Source organism: Centruroides vittatus, unplaced genomic scaffold (genome assembly GCF_030686945.1).
Source record: "Centruroides vittatus isolate TY-2023 unplaced genomic scaffold, ASM3068694v2 contig_595, whole genome shotgun sequence".
In the NCBI taxonomy this organism is placed as follows: Eukaryota; Metazoa; Arthropoda; class Arachnida; order Scorpiones; family Buthidae; genus Centruroides; species Centruroides vittatus.
Window position 1 is genome coordinate 940,878 of NW_027122359.1, and position 17,556 is coordinate 958,433.

General features: G+C 28.0%; 1 protein-coding gene across 1 annotated transcript in view; it reads left to right on the forward strand.

Annotated features, from left to right (window-relative positions):
- The window catches only part of LOC136979195 (semaphorin-1A-like), a 264,778-nt gene that overhangs the window by 151,089 nt on the left and 96,133 nt on the right, over positions 1–17,556 (forward strand). Inside the window, exon 3 of the mRNA XM_067275130.1 lies at positions 12,417–12,456. The gene's annotated coding sequence lies outside the window, so the exon portion shown is untranslated. The remainder of the gene's footprint in view (positions 1–12,416; positions 12,457–17,556) is intronic.

Below are 17,556 nucleotides of genomic sequence, written 5' to 3' on the forward strand. Positions count from 1 at the left end.
AACGCCATCAACCACACGATCTTCTGCTTTTCTGGCAAAACAAAAGACGAAGAAGTGAAATTTCATAAGTGAACTTTTTGTATAGTACATAAAACGGCTCCTCCGTTCTACTTTTTAATAACTCTTTTTTATTATTATTATTATTTTTTTTCCTTGGAGGAATTTTGATGAATAATTTATATTAAGTCACGCTGAGAAGATAATTAATGTTTTATGTAAAAATGACCCAGTATAGACAAGGGATTGTGCATTTATTATTATTTTTTAATATATATTTTACCCTGTAAACTGTGACCAAACTTATAATTTCAAAAAAACTAACTCGGTTTTTATGAATTTTCGCCTTCTTTATGATCCTATGTCATTTTTGATTCTTATATATTTGGCTTTATGATCTTTTCTTTCCACGTCCCGTAGTTTCCTTTTGATCCTTATTGAATTTCTGATTTCTTACAGATTTTCTTGATCTTTATTGATTTTACGATCCTGGCGGGATTTGTTTTATCATTATTAACTTTATGATCCTGAAATATTTTTGATCCTTATTATTTTTAGCAAATCTGCAGTTTTAACGTTAATGATCCGAATAATCTGGAGATTTTGCGCTTTCTATCCATCTTTTCTTTATCTTTAATCTCTATATTTTGTGTTTTATTGACTCACCAATACTGTATTCTGTGATCCGCGTTGGGATTTTATATCCTACAAAATTTTGCTCTCGCTCATTTTTATGATGCTCATTTTTTGATTTTAAACTCCTCGTTTTTACGATTAAGGAATTTTGAGGATCCAGCAGATGTTCTATCCTTCTTGTTTTACGATTGTGCAGGTTTTCTTATACTCTTTTTTGTTTTATGATCCTTTAAACTCCCACCTTTTCCATCCGTCTCTATCGATTACTAGCATCCTTAGTCTCCAGCACTACATTTGATTCTCATTGATTTTCATGATCCTTGTAGGTCCCAGAGGTTTTTATAATGCCTCAAGCTCTCTATTTTCCCCTCTTAATAAATCCTAATATCCGAATAACCTCTAAATCCTCCTGAATTCCAACAAAACAAATCCCATTCCTTGAAACCCAATCAATGGCTCAACAGATGTATATACATCACAAAAGCATCTATTATCGATGAAGCAAAGCGAAACCGAAACAATTTTATTCAATTGTTCAACTATAATGTCTATGCCTCAAGCAAAAACAGTTTGATTAAGGTATATTTTATAGTCTTAACATGACCATTTATCTTGATGACGAACCAGCATGGCAATCATCTGCATTTGTGACATCTCATAAACAATATCTTTATTTCCCATCGGAACACTACAAAACTAAATTTTTTTTTTTTTACAATTGCAGGATCTGCATCTTAGATAATATCATAAAATCTTTTTAAAATAATTACTGGTTGATAATTGGAAAAATTGTCTTCAAAAATAAGATTTTATCTAGAAAAACAATATTAAAAATGGAAGAAAGAAAAGAGAATCGATGAACAGTTTTATATATCAGATGCAGCGTATTATGCTCGAGGACTCTTCCTCTTTGCATCTAACCATAAATTTATCCGGGCATATCGTATTTTCTTATAGAATTTCCACTAAAATTGTTCCAAATATGACACTGAGGATAAAGGGCTATCTAGCATTGGAAGCTGGTAATAAACGAAGTTGGGATCTTCTTCTTCATCCCGGGTTTCTGCCAACTGAAGCGTAATAAAGCAAGGGCGATGGTTTTTCTTTCTTTGCAGATGGAGAGAACAATCGATCTTGTGGAGTGAGAGAGATGTCGAGACTCGACGCAGAAACAACACAGAAGAAGTCATAGCAACTTTCCATCTGCTAAGAGGAAAGGTCACGGATTCGGTAACACTCGTGTTTATTTTAGATAATCTGTTGTCCGAAATTTCCTCCTTTATCTTCTCTACTACTTGTTTTGACAAGTTGTTTTACTCTACACCGACCTTTTTTTTACATTTCTTAAAATTAGTATCAAGCTGCTGCAAATGTTTTCCGAGTTATTTAGTACTCTAAACAAATTTTGATTTAAACTTCGAATGTCAGACTCTAAACCGTTATTTCATTCAAAATGGCATCATTAACAACGTAACTTTGAAGTGAAAAATATAGTCAAGACCCTAGGCTTTAAGAAAAACTAAGTAAATTGTTTTTAATATATTTTCTTTCTTCGTAAAAGAATAAGTAATGTAGAAATTCTTGTAAAATTGAAAATTCTGGGTATTATATACTTAATAATAGACCAACGACAATTTCTTATATTGTGGGCTGCAAATGTCATTCTTGTAAACCCAGCAATTGAAAGCGAAAGGAATAAAAACAGGAAATGGGAGCTTTTATATATATATATATATATATTTAGATAGGCCTGTGGCACCAAAGTCGAATAAGCAATGAAATTTCTCAATGCCCTTCCACATCGATGTATATATTTTTAGTCGTAAACATGACTAACAAGTGGACAAAGAGCCAGTGATGCCCATTCCCATTCTTGGAAACATCATTCCTTTTTTACAACTGTACTAACTTTGTTACCTTATCTATTCTCGTGGGTCTGGGAGTGGAAGTCTACAGATCAGCATCCAATCAGGAGTTTCCGTCGTGTCGTCCCTTTCTAACGTGACTAACCAATCAGTCGGAAATGTGGTCCGCATTCCCTTGTGGGTGGCCTCTCCCTCCAGCTCTTAATCAGCTAAACGTTGTATAAAAGTCAACTTTGATCTGACGTCACCCGGCCAAACATTTTTTTAAAACCTTCTATCGGATAATTACGAAGGAAGAACAACGACTTCCCGTCACGTGTCTGACATAGTTTCGGTCTTAGATGCACATATGGCAACGCACGTGCCTAGAATTCCAAATGTTTATCCATTTTGAAAAATCGTGTTATTATGCTGCATATTCTCGTTTCTGTTGTTCGCTAAACTATAATAAAAATACGAATATAGTTAAGAAAATAACTTGATTAAATTTGTGTATTTTACTCATCAACTTTTAAAACTTGGTTCACTCCTCTTACTTTTTCTTAAGTGCATTAAAATTCAATTATGTATCAGAATTATAATTCGTTTGGCATTAAACAGTTGTTAGATGGAAACTAAACTTCGAATGTTAATGAAGAAGAGATAAGAAAAAAGAAATCTTTTTAAAACATTTACATTTAAATTAAAAAGAAATAAAATTGAATAAATTCCAACTTTTCTTCAAAAGTGAGTCGAATTTATATCAATATATTTTGTAAAATAACAATTTATGATGCACAGTATTATCTTATTTAAATTTTTTAAGGCTTTGCATTACCACATATGAAAAAAAAGGCACTTAAATTAACGAAAGTGATTTATATAGGTACATAATCTTAATCATTATCATTGATTATATAGTCATAAACAAAAGTTCAGATGTAGGAACAGTGGGAATTTCGGAACCTACTAATTCATGTGTATCTGGAATGAACTATTTAACTAGATTTACTTAGGATGAATAAAAGATGTTTTGTACATGGAATGAATACAGTCAATAAATGAGGTTTACCTGAAATGAATAAGTGAATGAGATGTGACTAAAGGAAGCATAAAAACAAGGTTCAGGTGAAGTGAATAAAAAAAAATAAAAAAAGTTCGCCTGCAGAAAAAACAAATTAATATGCTTTAAAGTGCACATAAATGTTATTTATTTTAAAATAATGTAATTATTTATTCAACTGATGTAAAAAAATCGAGTGTACTTGATAGTGGATAAATTATTATTTACCTGAAATTAATATATTAAAGTACACGTGAAATTTGTCTTACTGAAGTAAACATTTTAAAAGTACATTGTTCATTTATTTACTTTCTTTAATTATTAAGCTGTAATTAATAATTAATTATACTGTATATTAATATTGACTAATATATATCAATATTATCGACTTAAATATTGGCTAAAATAATATATTAATGTAGATTGAGTAATTAAATTATTATATTTTTTTATTTTTTTAATGTTTTAAATTTTATTATTATTACAAAATCTTAAAAATTCTGAATATTTTTATTAGGCAAATGAAACAGATAAATTTTAAGCAAATATTCTTGCACAGACAGTAGATAGGTTAAAAAGAAAAGAAAAAAGAAGCAGTTAGTCTTTTAAAATAGCATTAAATTGCTTATTACATTGCCCTGTAATCCTTCAGCATTCTTATTAAGCTCATTTAGAAGTAATTTCAAAGACTTTCTTCTTTCTTAAATGAATATAGTTAATGAAAATGCTGGGAATACTTTTTCCATTTTTTCTCCCTTTACTCTTATTTAAAAGTTTTATAATTTTAATAGGACGTTATATCAAATATCTAAGAATGCTGTTTTAACAATATATAAAACTTTCAATTTAAGTTTACTTTAAAGTTTTACGACACTACTATTCATCATTCGCTAATTTTGAATTATCATTGTGACAATTCGTTCTATTGGATGAAAGGAATTTAATTAAAGCGAATAAGGAAAATTTAATTTTGTTAAAACCTCATTTAAAAAGGCAGATTGTGAGATAATGTATTCGATTTTAATGAAAGAAATTTCGTAATTTGTCCAATCTGTTTTCATTACGTCTTTTAAATTTACGTTTAATTGGTTCGTTTAAAATTTATAATTGTAAAAGTCTCTTCTATTGGTTAGAATTCTTTAATAAAATCAAACGAAAAATCTTTTGAATATTATTTAATTAGGAGACTTCAAAATAATTTTTAATTATTATTTAAAATAAATTGTATTTATTAAATCAATTTTTCAATTTTTTTTTATTATAATAAATTTAAAAACAATTTTTAAATGACATTTCTTTTATATTTGTTTATAATATAAAAGAAAATTCTTATCAAAATTATAAATGTTTATTAAAAATAATAAAATAAATCATGACGAGGAAAAATTCATTTATTTTGACTAAAATATAAAATAATAATTAGATGCAGCACTTTAAACTTTTATTTCTGTGACCTCTTCACGTGCAGCAAAGTACACGAGGTCATGACTCCTTTTTATTTACCAAAGTAAAACGTGTTTTTGTAGCTTGATAAGTCGGTACAGTTCATTCATTCGTTATTATTATTATTTTTAAATAATTATATACCGAAAATTGCTATATAATAATATTTTACATTTCAAAATAAAATAAAAATTATGGTTTTATATATTTTTAATTGAATATAAAAACATTTTATTCTCTTTCAGAGCTCGCGAGTTTCAAAAGTATATTTTTTGAGGGAAAAACTATGAGGAAAAATCTAATTTTATTGACCTGATATTCTAAATATTTAAGCAAAATTATTAAAAATTTAACCTTAAATGTAAATTCATAAGGAAAATTTTTTAATTTTTACCATTACTTAGAACCAGGGCTGAACTCGTTATGCCCCTAAGCTATATAAGACGTAACAGGCCTTTCACCTTTACACACGTAAGAATGTGAGGCCTTAAACTGTAGATTCATAACGCGAGGCCCTAAGCTTCAGTCTATCTTACACGCGAATGCTACCATGCTTAGAACAGTTTAAAGTGCTTAAATTTAATTTATTCTAGCGCAAAACATGTTTTAAAAAATACAATATATATTATATAACTTTATATTTAAAGTTTTTAAGAATAAATTTACAATTCGTAAATTAGTAACTTAGTAATAAGTAAATATAATTTACAGAGATAAGAGAAAATCGTGAAACAACGTATTAATAAAGAAATAAAAAATTACTTTCCACTTATGATTGTCTGTGTTCTTTTTCTCGATGAGAAGATATACATTCGTCTTTAATTATAATGATCGTTTAATTAATCAAGTCAGGATGAGATAATTAAAATGGAAAAAAAAAAATAAAAATAGATTAGCAATGCCAATTATACAAAATTTAAATTCATTTATAGTGACGTGTAACAAAGAGAAAAACTTGATTGGTTAGAATTGATAATTTTAATCGTTAATTATTAAAATTAATTAAACAAGAAAATGTTTATTGTTACATTTACTTTTTATTTTTTAAATATATATTTTTTATTTAATTCTAAAAATAAAACCTTTTTCCTGTTCGAAATAAAAATACGAAGGAATTTTTAATACACCAATCAAGTTATTATTTATTTTATTACATAGCACGTCATTGGTTAATTTTGAATTTTTAAACGTTATATATACGCTAATTGGTTTAAATTAATTTAAAAGATTTTTTAAGTATATTTTTTAAATAAAATCTCTTTTTATTAAATAGATGCATTAATTAAAGCATTAATAGGCTATATATTGTAACAAGGGTAAATATATTTTAAAAAATTAAGAGTTATATGCGAGAGAATATAACAGTGATTCAACTGAAATTATATAAAAGAATGGATTAAATTCATAAATTTAAAAAAAATGTTTTAAATCATAGGATAAACGTTAAAATTTTTAATAATAAAATGAGATTTTAATAAGCATTTAAATTTCGTTTAAAATTATTATTGGTAATGTCTTAATTAATTTCTTTTTTTTAATATAAAACTTTGATTATAAAAATTGAACATTTAATTTAATTTTCATTTAATTAAAATAATTAAGAGATTTTTGTTCTTAAATTTAATTTATTCATTAAAAGTTTTTACAAAAGAGAAAAATAATAAAAACGAAATTTCAAACACCAATAAGAAACTGTTTTACATATATAAAAATTCAAAAATTGCTAATTATTATTCTTTCTTTGTAAACAATGTTAATATTTGATTAGTTAATTTCTTAATAACTTATTCAATGTAATAAAAATAATAATAATTATATTATCTATATAATTAGCTTGGAGCTATAAGTTTCATTTTAATTATTGTTAATTTAAATAGGAATATGTAATGAATAAAGCATGATATTTACTTTTGTAATTTAACTTACTCTTAATGTATTGAAAATATTTTAATTTTCTGAAAATTGTCACAAGTTTCTAAATAACTAAACATACAAAACCAAATTTCGACTTAACGCCGCCATTTGTTTCTAAGTAATTGGCATTAAATCGAGCGTGGCGCTAAACTGAAGAGTCTCAAACAATAAGTAAGTTTATTATATATATAAGGTCTACACAGAGGTTTGTGTGTTTGAAAGCCAAGTGATTTGGTCGTAGTAATGCCGTTTGTATTGAAAAATTGTCCATTTTTATAATTCGCAAGGTTTCTCTATTTAATATTTATTTAAAAAAAAAAAATTGGCACTTTACGAGGGTAGCGCTATATCGAGGTTTGATATGACAGTAGTAATGTAGGCTATTGATATTTGAAAGGATCTGAAGTATTGTTTACAATAAGTAAACATGTTTATATTCGTTTTTTTCCTTCAACTTAATAGAAAAATCTTTAAAATCTTTCGAATTTAAACAAATATTATTAAATAAATAAATAGATTTACTGTTTTTTTATAATACAAAATATATTTACCTTAAAATTTTAATGTTTTTCGATTTTTTTTCCTATTAATCTTGTATTAGGAGGGATTCTTTAATCACATTTCAATATTCTAAATAAAACAGGAGAAATTTTGGTAAATATTATTTGCGTATAATGTAATATTTCTTCTTAGATAAAATACGACTGTATGTTATAGTATTTTCCTACAGGATTTTTTAATTTAATTTTCTTTCGTTTTTATTCAATAGTGAAAATCGATTTTTATTCAATACAAGAAATTCTTACAATTTGAAATTTTAAATTAACCAATAATAAACATGTTATGATTACTTAACAATATTTTATTGGTTCGTTTATATAAATATAAACCAATAAATTAATATGAAAAATAATTTTTTTATATTAAATAGTTTCTATTTTTAATTAAATTTATAACCGTTTTTTCTTTATTTACTCGAAATAAAATTTTCTCTATTGCTATAGACCTATACAATAGATAGAAATGTCAGTATAATAGATGTAAATATTCTAAAATTGATTAACTTTCTTTAGGAATATCATTTATAAAAAACTTTTAAAATTTTCATATTACTGTAGTTTAAATAAATAATAATTAAAAACTATAATGATCTCTTAACGGAGATGATCCCAATATGTATAGTACAATGCTAATTGATAATATAGGTGTATAAGGAAGAATGGAGGAATCGCGAACACAAGATTTTTTAGTCTGTACCACGCGACCTGTTAGAGAAAACTTAGATCTTTTTGTAACAATTGATACTCCAATTTCTTGGCTATCATACGATACAAGAGATTAAAAAATCTAACCTGATTTTTCCCAAAAAATAAAAAAAAAACTAGGCAACTATTCAGTGACCTGTATTCCCTTATGGCGCGGGATAACGATGAGATAGCTAGAAAGTGGCCAAAATTTCGCAAAGGAAATAAAGAAATAAAATTTATTTACACATATTCGTTAGAAATTAGAAATACAATAGATTCATCAATTTACAGAAAAGGAAAATGAACACCCGAAATATTAAATCACTACAATTTTCAGTTGAGATCATGACTATGGCGACCTGAAATTGTAGAATATTACGAGTAAAACCGAATAAATTTATCAAAAAATGAACCCCGAGGCAACTGTAAAGATGTCCGTGGTTGCCCCAAATCGCCACGTTCGATTCTAATCAGCTTTGGAAATAGAGACATTGTCCTATCTAAATATTGATCTATGGTAAATAAATCGCACAGAAAACACGTTATTATTATTCACATTTACAAAGATATCTAAAAACTTCGTGTGATACTTGTATCAAACACTTTCTGAAAGAGTAAAATGCTTCAAAAACGACGAGTTTTCTGCTGCACGAAAACGCGAGAGCGTAACAACTTACGTCAATACTACGTGGCTGATAGGTATTATGAAGCAACACGACATGCTGCCAACCTTTTATTTTTTTACAGTATTTCCGGCTTTACCCGGTGTCAGGGATTGCCTCAGTCTCGCTTATATCTTACGCCGAATTTGGGCGCATTACTCATTTCGTGAAATGAGCAAAACTTCGCGTAATTAGTGAAATAGGCAGTTTATGTGGGCTGATTTCAGAAAAAGCCATAATTCAATGAGAGAAACAAAAGTCGATATCTTATTTAGAAAATATAAAAGAGTATTTCACGAAATAGCGACATTTTCGGATTCGGCGTACAGTAACGGATTAAAACCTTCTGGGGCCCCATAGACACGGAAGATTGAGACCCCTCTACATAATTTTACGACATCATAAATTTAATTGTAGCTATAGAATTACTTTATAAATAATTTTATAACATGCAATTAATAATTGTAACGGTAAAATTGCTTTGTTTTCGGAGGCACCAATTAGGCACGTGAGGCCCTAGGTGCCTCACGTGCCTAATTGGGGCCTCCGTGCCTAACGGGTAATCCGGCACCGCACACGCATCTTTAGACTTTATATTAATTTATCTTAAACAAAAATATTACGTTTAGAAAAAAATCAATAATGCACTAATTTACATCATTAAGAAGAAATGCGAAAAGAAAATAAAAGAAATATTGCAAACGCTATTAATTCTTCAAACGAGTTAAAATGGAAGAGAATAAGATGCATTTACAGCTACATAACCAGGATTTCTACAAAATTAAATTATTTTAAGTGCTTTCGTGATTATCCTTTTGTTAATTAAATAAATCTATTAATTAAGAGTTAAATTTTAAAATTATTTATGACTTAGATATAAAATATTTTATATAATTAATTATAAAAATTTATTACTCGGAAGAACATAAATATATATATATATATAATTAACATTAATTTATTTGTTTATTTTACTTTTATCTTTGCCTAATTATGCTTGTAATCCTCTATAATTTATTAACATATTGGAAATATTTTCATCATTTTTCAAAATTAATTTATCCTGATTAATTTACATTAAATACGTAAAATCTCATTTGAAAAAAGTAGAATTATTCTACTAAATTTTTTCTTATTTATCCAAGTCTTAACTGAAGCATTTAAAGTTATTTAAGGGATGTTTAGTAGATACGTCACAATAAGTATAGACCAATAATTTTAAAGGATTATGCTATTATATCGAATAATAATGGTGAATCTACATACTATATGAGAACTATTATCCAATGAGTATTAAAGAGCATAAGGCTTACACGGATTCAATGCAGGTTGTTAAGGCGCAAATTATTTGAAAACGGGACTATTATGTAACTACGAATATATTAATAATGTATTGAACTATATATACAACTGCAAATAAGTTATGAATATATTAAGGAAATGATATGATATACCTTATAATTCTACATTTGCGTATAAAATAATGTTTTTATGTTTTCAAACATATATTTTTAACTGTTATGCTTGACATTAGCTTATTTACAACATCTTTCTGTATACAGATAAGTAATGAAAAAATTGCAGACGGAGGAGTATCTCTTCTTTTCTTCGAACTTTATAGATGTTATAGCAAAGAAATAGTTTTCCACGAAATAATTCTTGGCGCCTGTTTTCCTGATTAATAGATTGAGCTTTCCTCCGTCATTCCCCTGGAAATTTTCCAAATAGGGTAAGATTATCACATAGAGAAATGGCTCCAAATGTAAAGCATTAAATACCAAAATCGTCTCGAATTCTTCTTCATAAATTCAGAGGAGGAAAAAAAAAATGTTTTAAATATAATTTAAGACAAATTATCGTTTATTCCCTGTATTAATGCGTTAAATTTATTTACGATAATATAGTGAAATAATTAAAATTAAGAATTCTTTCCAATTACTTTGTTTTAGTTATGTTATAAATGACACGCGATTATTTAAAGAACAATTAAAATTAATTACTCTAGCGGGTCCGAAAAAGTTGATCTGCCGTATCTAATTTTAATAATGAACCGACTCATGTCAAAAATGATTCATGTTGCAAAGCATGTAATGGCTCACATCGGCTTGTTTTGCTCGTTTTATGGTTGATCATCACTTTATAAATATAACTATTCTGCTTCAACGACAAGATTAAATAATTCGTCAATTTGTGATAATTTAAATGATGATTATTTCCATCCGGAATATTTATTTATGTAATTGTTATTCTCCAATTTGAAGAGATCATTCTAGCGAGGTAGTAAAGTTTGTTATCCAGGAAGAAAAATTGGTACGTTACATAATGAGAAAGGGTCGTGAAAGGAGTACTGAGGACAAAATGAATGTTAACCTGAACTTCCTCTCTGATTACACAATCCTTATACTTCAGGCTTCTGCACATTTCTGATCTTTATCGCCTCAGCTTCCTCATTTGTGCTGCAGCTTCCCCACTCGGTTCCGCCATGTGTTACACCCTATTTGTGACTCATTTCGTGAAGTAATGTGTAAATTGCAGCGATGAAGTTCGATTAGAAGCCTTTCGAATCCAGAAAGGAGTAGGGAAATAAAGGAAGAATTATGGAAGAAGTGGGATCTCTGGAAAGATAAAAGTTGGGGTACTAATGCGGGAGATAAGGAGACTGCGAAATTTTTCGTACGGTGACGAAAGATTGGTACACGGTTAAGAAAAACTGATAGCGAGTGGAAATGAGGAAATCGTACTAAAATTGAGTGGTACGAGAAGAAAGAATGTAGAAACTGTTAGTTGCGAATGATTACAGGAAGGAAATTGGATGAGAATATATGAGAATGGTGCAGAAAGCGAAAGGTAGCGTAGAGAGGCGATGCAAATAATTAACGAGTTCGAAAACCGAATGGCGATAGGAAGGTAGGAAGCAAAAAATTGTAAGGATAATAGATAAGGCGAATAAATTAAAAGAAAAAGACGCAGTGGGGCATTAAAGAAGAACGGAAAAAGCTTACGGCTCGCTGTAGATAGAAGAATAGAAGTACTTGGAAACTTAAAATAGTAAAATTGAACCTTATGACGTATCAGTTAAAATGCATAATTATTAAATAATATAAAGTAATTCGTTAAAAATTAGGAAATAAATTAAAAATTCATTCTGTATTAACTTGACAAAAACTATAGAATCACGGAAGTTAGAATTTTATAAGGATTAAGGAACGTGTGCGCTAGATAAGGTTAGAAAGGGATAGTGGATGCATTCAACCACTAGAATACTAAAGTTTATGGCACGAATACGGAATGGAAATGGAAAGGATTATGGAGAGAGTGCAGAAGCGGAGTGTAGAGGATTATGGGGAAGTGGTTAGGATCAGCAAAGAGTAGTTGGAATGGTGAGGATTGCGGAACGAGTGCGGAAAGCTGTGAAGGATTACATCAACGGAGAGGAAGCTGGATTACATGATTAAGAACGAATGGAGTGGGAAATTTAGATAACGGCGAAAGAGTTCTTAATTGAGATAACATCTAAAATATTTCTATTAAGCATTTATATAATTTATAAATGAAATGCTCTATCGATTCAGATTACTAATGGTATTTAATAATTTTTTTCCTATTACAGGAAGATAAAGTATTCCGAACTTTTTAAAGCAGAAAAAACGGTGAGTAGAATCTATACTTCATATTGAAAGTTTAAAATAAATTTTAAGTAGAAGTTTAGCGTATTCGATATTAAAAACGATTTTTCCTCGTTTTAAAAATGGTTTTCGATAGTCCGTTCGGCTTGTAAAGGAAACAATATTGTTTTTTTAAAAAGTTTTTTTACAAGAACCGATTCCCGTTATCCTTAAAATAAAAAGCAAAATAAGAAATACGAAGGGAAAAAAGAAAGGGAAAATATCCCGTTTCTATCTAAAAGTACGAAATAAGGTGGTTTTGTTCCAAGAAAGTTTTCGGTTACTTTCGAGGTCGAACTGTCACATTGTAGATCGATAAAACGGTAAGATCTTTTCCGACCCGTCACTTAACCCCAACTTTTCCAACTTTGGTCGTTTGGACCAGAAGAAATGATTTTTCCTTTTTTTTTTCTCTCCTCCTCACTTACTTTTTTCTGCCAATTCTTACTGTTTACTGTTGAAGAAAAGGAGAAAAAATTCGCTTTAGAAAATAAAAATAAAAAGGTGCGAAAGCGCCTCGAAGGCCTTAAACCAAATTTAGACCTTTTCCACTACAGGTTAAATGCATTAGTTAAAGAGAAAAAGAAAGGAAAAAAATATATAAATATAAAATAATGTATAAAATTCTACACAACAGCATAATGTAAAATTGCTAACGAGTAAATCTAATCATCACGAATCTGTTTAATCTTTTGATAAAACAAGAATAATTTTTCGGTTAGAAAATTTAATAAATGATCTCCATTTAGTAGTTTTCTGAAACGAATTCCTTAGGAGTATTTGCTTAATTACATTTTAATTAAGACGAGATGATGTAAATCACGTCAAGAATATCCACTTTATGATTAAAGATAGATTGGAAATCCTTTGTTAGATATTTTAAATTAATATGTTATAATTGGTAAAATGAAAGGCAGAAAGTCAAATATGTGTAAAGAGAATAATGTCGAACGATAAGTCTACTAACAAAACAAAACAAAGACATATCCGAGTTATAATAATGCCGTTCACTTCATCTTAATCACGACGTGACTCGTGGAGGTCAAAGCACAATCGTTGACCACAATGACCGCTGAGAGGACTTCTATACACACTGACTGACTGCCTCTGGCGCCATCTTGTCCAGAATGCAATTGCCCCCTCCAGCCACTTGCCCCTTATTGTATTTTTGAAGAAGAGTGGACAAGAGTATTTCTTTCTTTTACCTTCTTTTTTTTTTCTATATATTTTTTTCTTGTTTCGTTCGATTCGTCCGACAACGATGTCTCTTATTGGAAAAGACCCAATTAATTCTTACTAATGGGGATTTCCCTATTGTGGGGCGATAAAATTTTTGTTCGGCTTTCTTATAAAATAATCCAACTTATTAATTTTAATGTTTTTATGTATTTCAATCCCTTTTGACAGTCTTAAATTAACCAAAGTCATTTCTTTTTATCAAATTCATTATCGTGATCATTATTCTTCCCGCTTAGATTATTATATTCTGAGTTTCTAATTTATTTCCTGTCATAATGTTTTCTAATATATTATTTTCTTCGTTTTTTTTTTCCTCCCTTTTCTCCTTTACTGGATAGAAGTAATAATTATGGGAATTTGTGGTTTAATAGTAAAAATCGATTTGAATACTTAAAGAGGAAAATAAAAATATGATAATGCGACTTTTACTCGGAATTTTCTTCCTTCAAGCGATGATATAATTTTCAATCTTTCGTTACAGTTATTATTTAAATATTCAGAATCTATGCCATTACAGTTTATAAGCATTCTACATTCGAATTTTACGCTCTAAATCTTATATAAATTTAAGGAAAATACAGTATAGAATTAAATATTATTAACCATTTTATTTTATGTTTAATTCGATTGAAAAAAAACTGTTTATATTCTTTTCTTTTGTATTACGATTAATAAATCTATGATAAGGCCTATTAATGAATTTCTTTCGTTTACATAAATTTACATCTAACCAATTAAAGTTTCGATGCAAATTAAATTTGGCACTTGAAAATTCATGAACTTTGAAATTAATGTTGAAATATTCGATATTATTTTCAAAACTTAAATAAATTTATTCATTAGATAAATTTATATCGTTTTATTATATTAAAATCACAATTTCTTCGCTGATTTTTAATGCTATTCTAGATTTTTTATTTCTCATCCTTTGTCTTTATTTTTTAATATGTAAATTCTGTCATTAAGTAAAGACTATCAACACCCTTTTGAAATAATAATAATAATAATAATAAACATTTTTAATGGTGTGAAACTTTAATTTCTGAAACACATCGATCCTATCAGAGATTATACAATACGTTGGGGGAAAAAAATAGGAACTTATCTCACACTTCACGTATCTAAAAAAACCCGATAACTTTCTCCCATTTATGATATGGGTGTGTCTATTGGATCAATACTATTTTACTGACCATCATTAGTTTTCTTGATAACCGAGAACCAAATTCAACAAACGTTCGAGGAAAGGAAAGAGGAAAAAAGAATTAAAAAAAAAAAGAAAATAAAAATGACGATAACGTTCCGATCGTGTCTACATCCAGTATTAGAACGACTATACTAAAATATGTATTTAAAAAAGAAAAGAAAAAAAGAGAAAAAGTGATATTCTTTCATTTTCCATCTGACCATTTCCGGTTTCTCTTACGAATCACGTATTTCCGAAAAGGGAGGATGGGAATGTATGCCGATTCCACAATCCAATCATTGCTGCTCTTTTTTAATCTCGATTCTTGTTGTCATCGTCTTGGACGACAATCGACAACTTTTCCTCTTCTAGGCTTTTCCTTTTCAGAAGATATCGTCTTTCGAAAGACAGCTCCGTGATTGCCTTTCCTTAGCCACATAGGACGCTACTACCCCTTTCCCCCTGTTCTCCCAGAGAAAGATTGATCGGTTGATAACTGAAGCTGTTATGCCTTCCAACGTGACTTGTATGGCCTTGAGGGGCTCCGAATTTTCCTTTATTCTTTGGTGACTTTACGTGTTTAAAAGGATAATCGAACTTTAGTAATGGTGTAATTAAGTTTCTCTTCATTAATGCTAATTAACATTACGATAATTTACTTCTTTCAATAAAATTTAATGCGAAAATAAAGCTTAAAGTGAATTTTAACACGCTTTTTTTTCCTAAAAATATCCTGGCTTTCTTTTAATAAAAGTTTTCTCTATAAAAAAATTCTTTTGGTATATTAACGAATTTTTTATCCCTTCGAAATTAAAACTTCTCTTTTCCTATTTTTCAAGTAGAAATTCCAATTAAATTGTTTGGACGAAACGAAATTTTAAGTAGAAACAGCCTTCTTCAAAACTCTGTAAATACTAACAATGAGCCATTTATCATATTTTGTTTAGACAAATTAGTAGTGAAGGAAATTGTTAAGTCTTTAACTTAATCGCTGCACCGTAAAAAAGTAGTTTAAAATTATAATTGACTAAATCCAAGTTTATCAGATCTTTTTTTCAGTCATTAGAATCATTTCTCTCCTGTTAATAAACCCTATTTAGCCTCTTTTCTGTGGTAACTGATACAAGCACCCGATACCCTCGAAAAAAAAACAAAAAAAAAAACAAACACGTAACAAGATTTCTGAATTTATAAATTCTAGGTCATTATATAATATTAGAGATAAGGATACAAGCAATATATATTTAAATTACGATTTAAAAAGCATATATATTCGTTCACATAAACATTATCTAGTAGAATATTTTTAATTTTATTGACAACCTAATAATGTAAGTATCTTTGAAACAAGTTCCTGTAAAGTATTTATAAATCCCACGATTGTTTTCTAGAATTAATTCTATATTCTATAATTAAATCTAGAAACTATATTTAATTATAGGTTTTATCTAGAATTTAATACAAGACTGTAGAATGAAATAGTTAATGAGGAACAATTCAGAAGTTTTGTAGATTTTTCTTTCGCTTGTTATTCGTCTAATATACAAATTATATATTCAAAAATAGGATAATTTCGCAAGAGGGGGATGTTTTTTTCTTTGTTTACGGTGTGTATATTATCTTTATATTGAAGTAAATTTAATAATAAAACTGAAAATAAAAACAATTTGTACGTAATAATATCCTTAGAAACAGCTCATGTGCATCCGTTTATTCAGCTTATGTTTTTCTAAATTTATAAACAGGATCAAAAAATATATTCTCATCTTACTTTTTTCCCTTCCTTAATTAATTTTAATGCGTCTAAAACTTCTTTTTTTCTTTCGCATTACTCGTGTATTGTTTCTCTTGAAGATGTTATAGTTACAGCAGTACAGTAGATTGGAAGTGAATTTAACAAAAAGAATAAAAGTATTTTATAATCCATAAAAGAAAAAAAAAACCCGACTTATATTAAAGTTTTGCATAATATAATATTAAAAAAGAAAAAGAAACAAAATTAAAAACTTTCGAATTTATATTTTTTTGATAAGTTTTGCCACAAACAAAATCAAAATTCTATGTTGCTGCTGGAAGAGGAACTCGATATGGAATTTATATTTGAAAACATCACTGAAATTCGATAGTTATGCCTACATATAACCTTGCAAAATAATATTATCATCAATAAGAAAAATAAAATAGTCTATTAAAATATATATCAATAAAAAATTAATTTATTAAGCTTTAAAATTATATTTACATAACCCGAACTAAAACGGTTAATTATAATATTTAAAATGCTTCCTGTAATAACTTCAAATATAAACTACGTATTTCATTGTATATATTATTTATGTTTTTATTATTTAAAGTACTAGATTGTGTTTTTAAAAGCTTTTTATATCGTACTGAGTACTGAGAAATCACATAAATCAATCCCATTATGTGAAAAATCAGACGATAAATCAACCTAATTTATTTACTCCTTATCACTAAAATACGAGAACAATTGTTAGGAACAAGAATATCGTATATTATCAAACAAAGAAAATATTCCAGAATAACAGGAATAAATCGGGTTATACAGAATACGTTTCACGTGTTTTTTAAAAAAATAAATTGATTAATTTAACCATAAATTATTTTATTATTCTAGATTTTTTATTTTTATCTTTTAG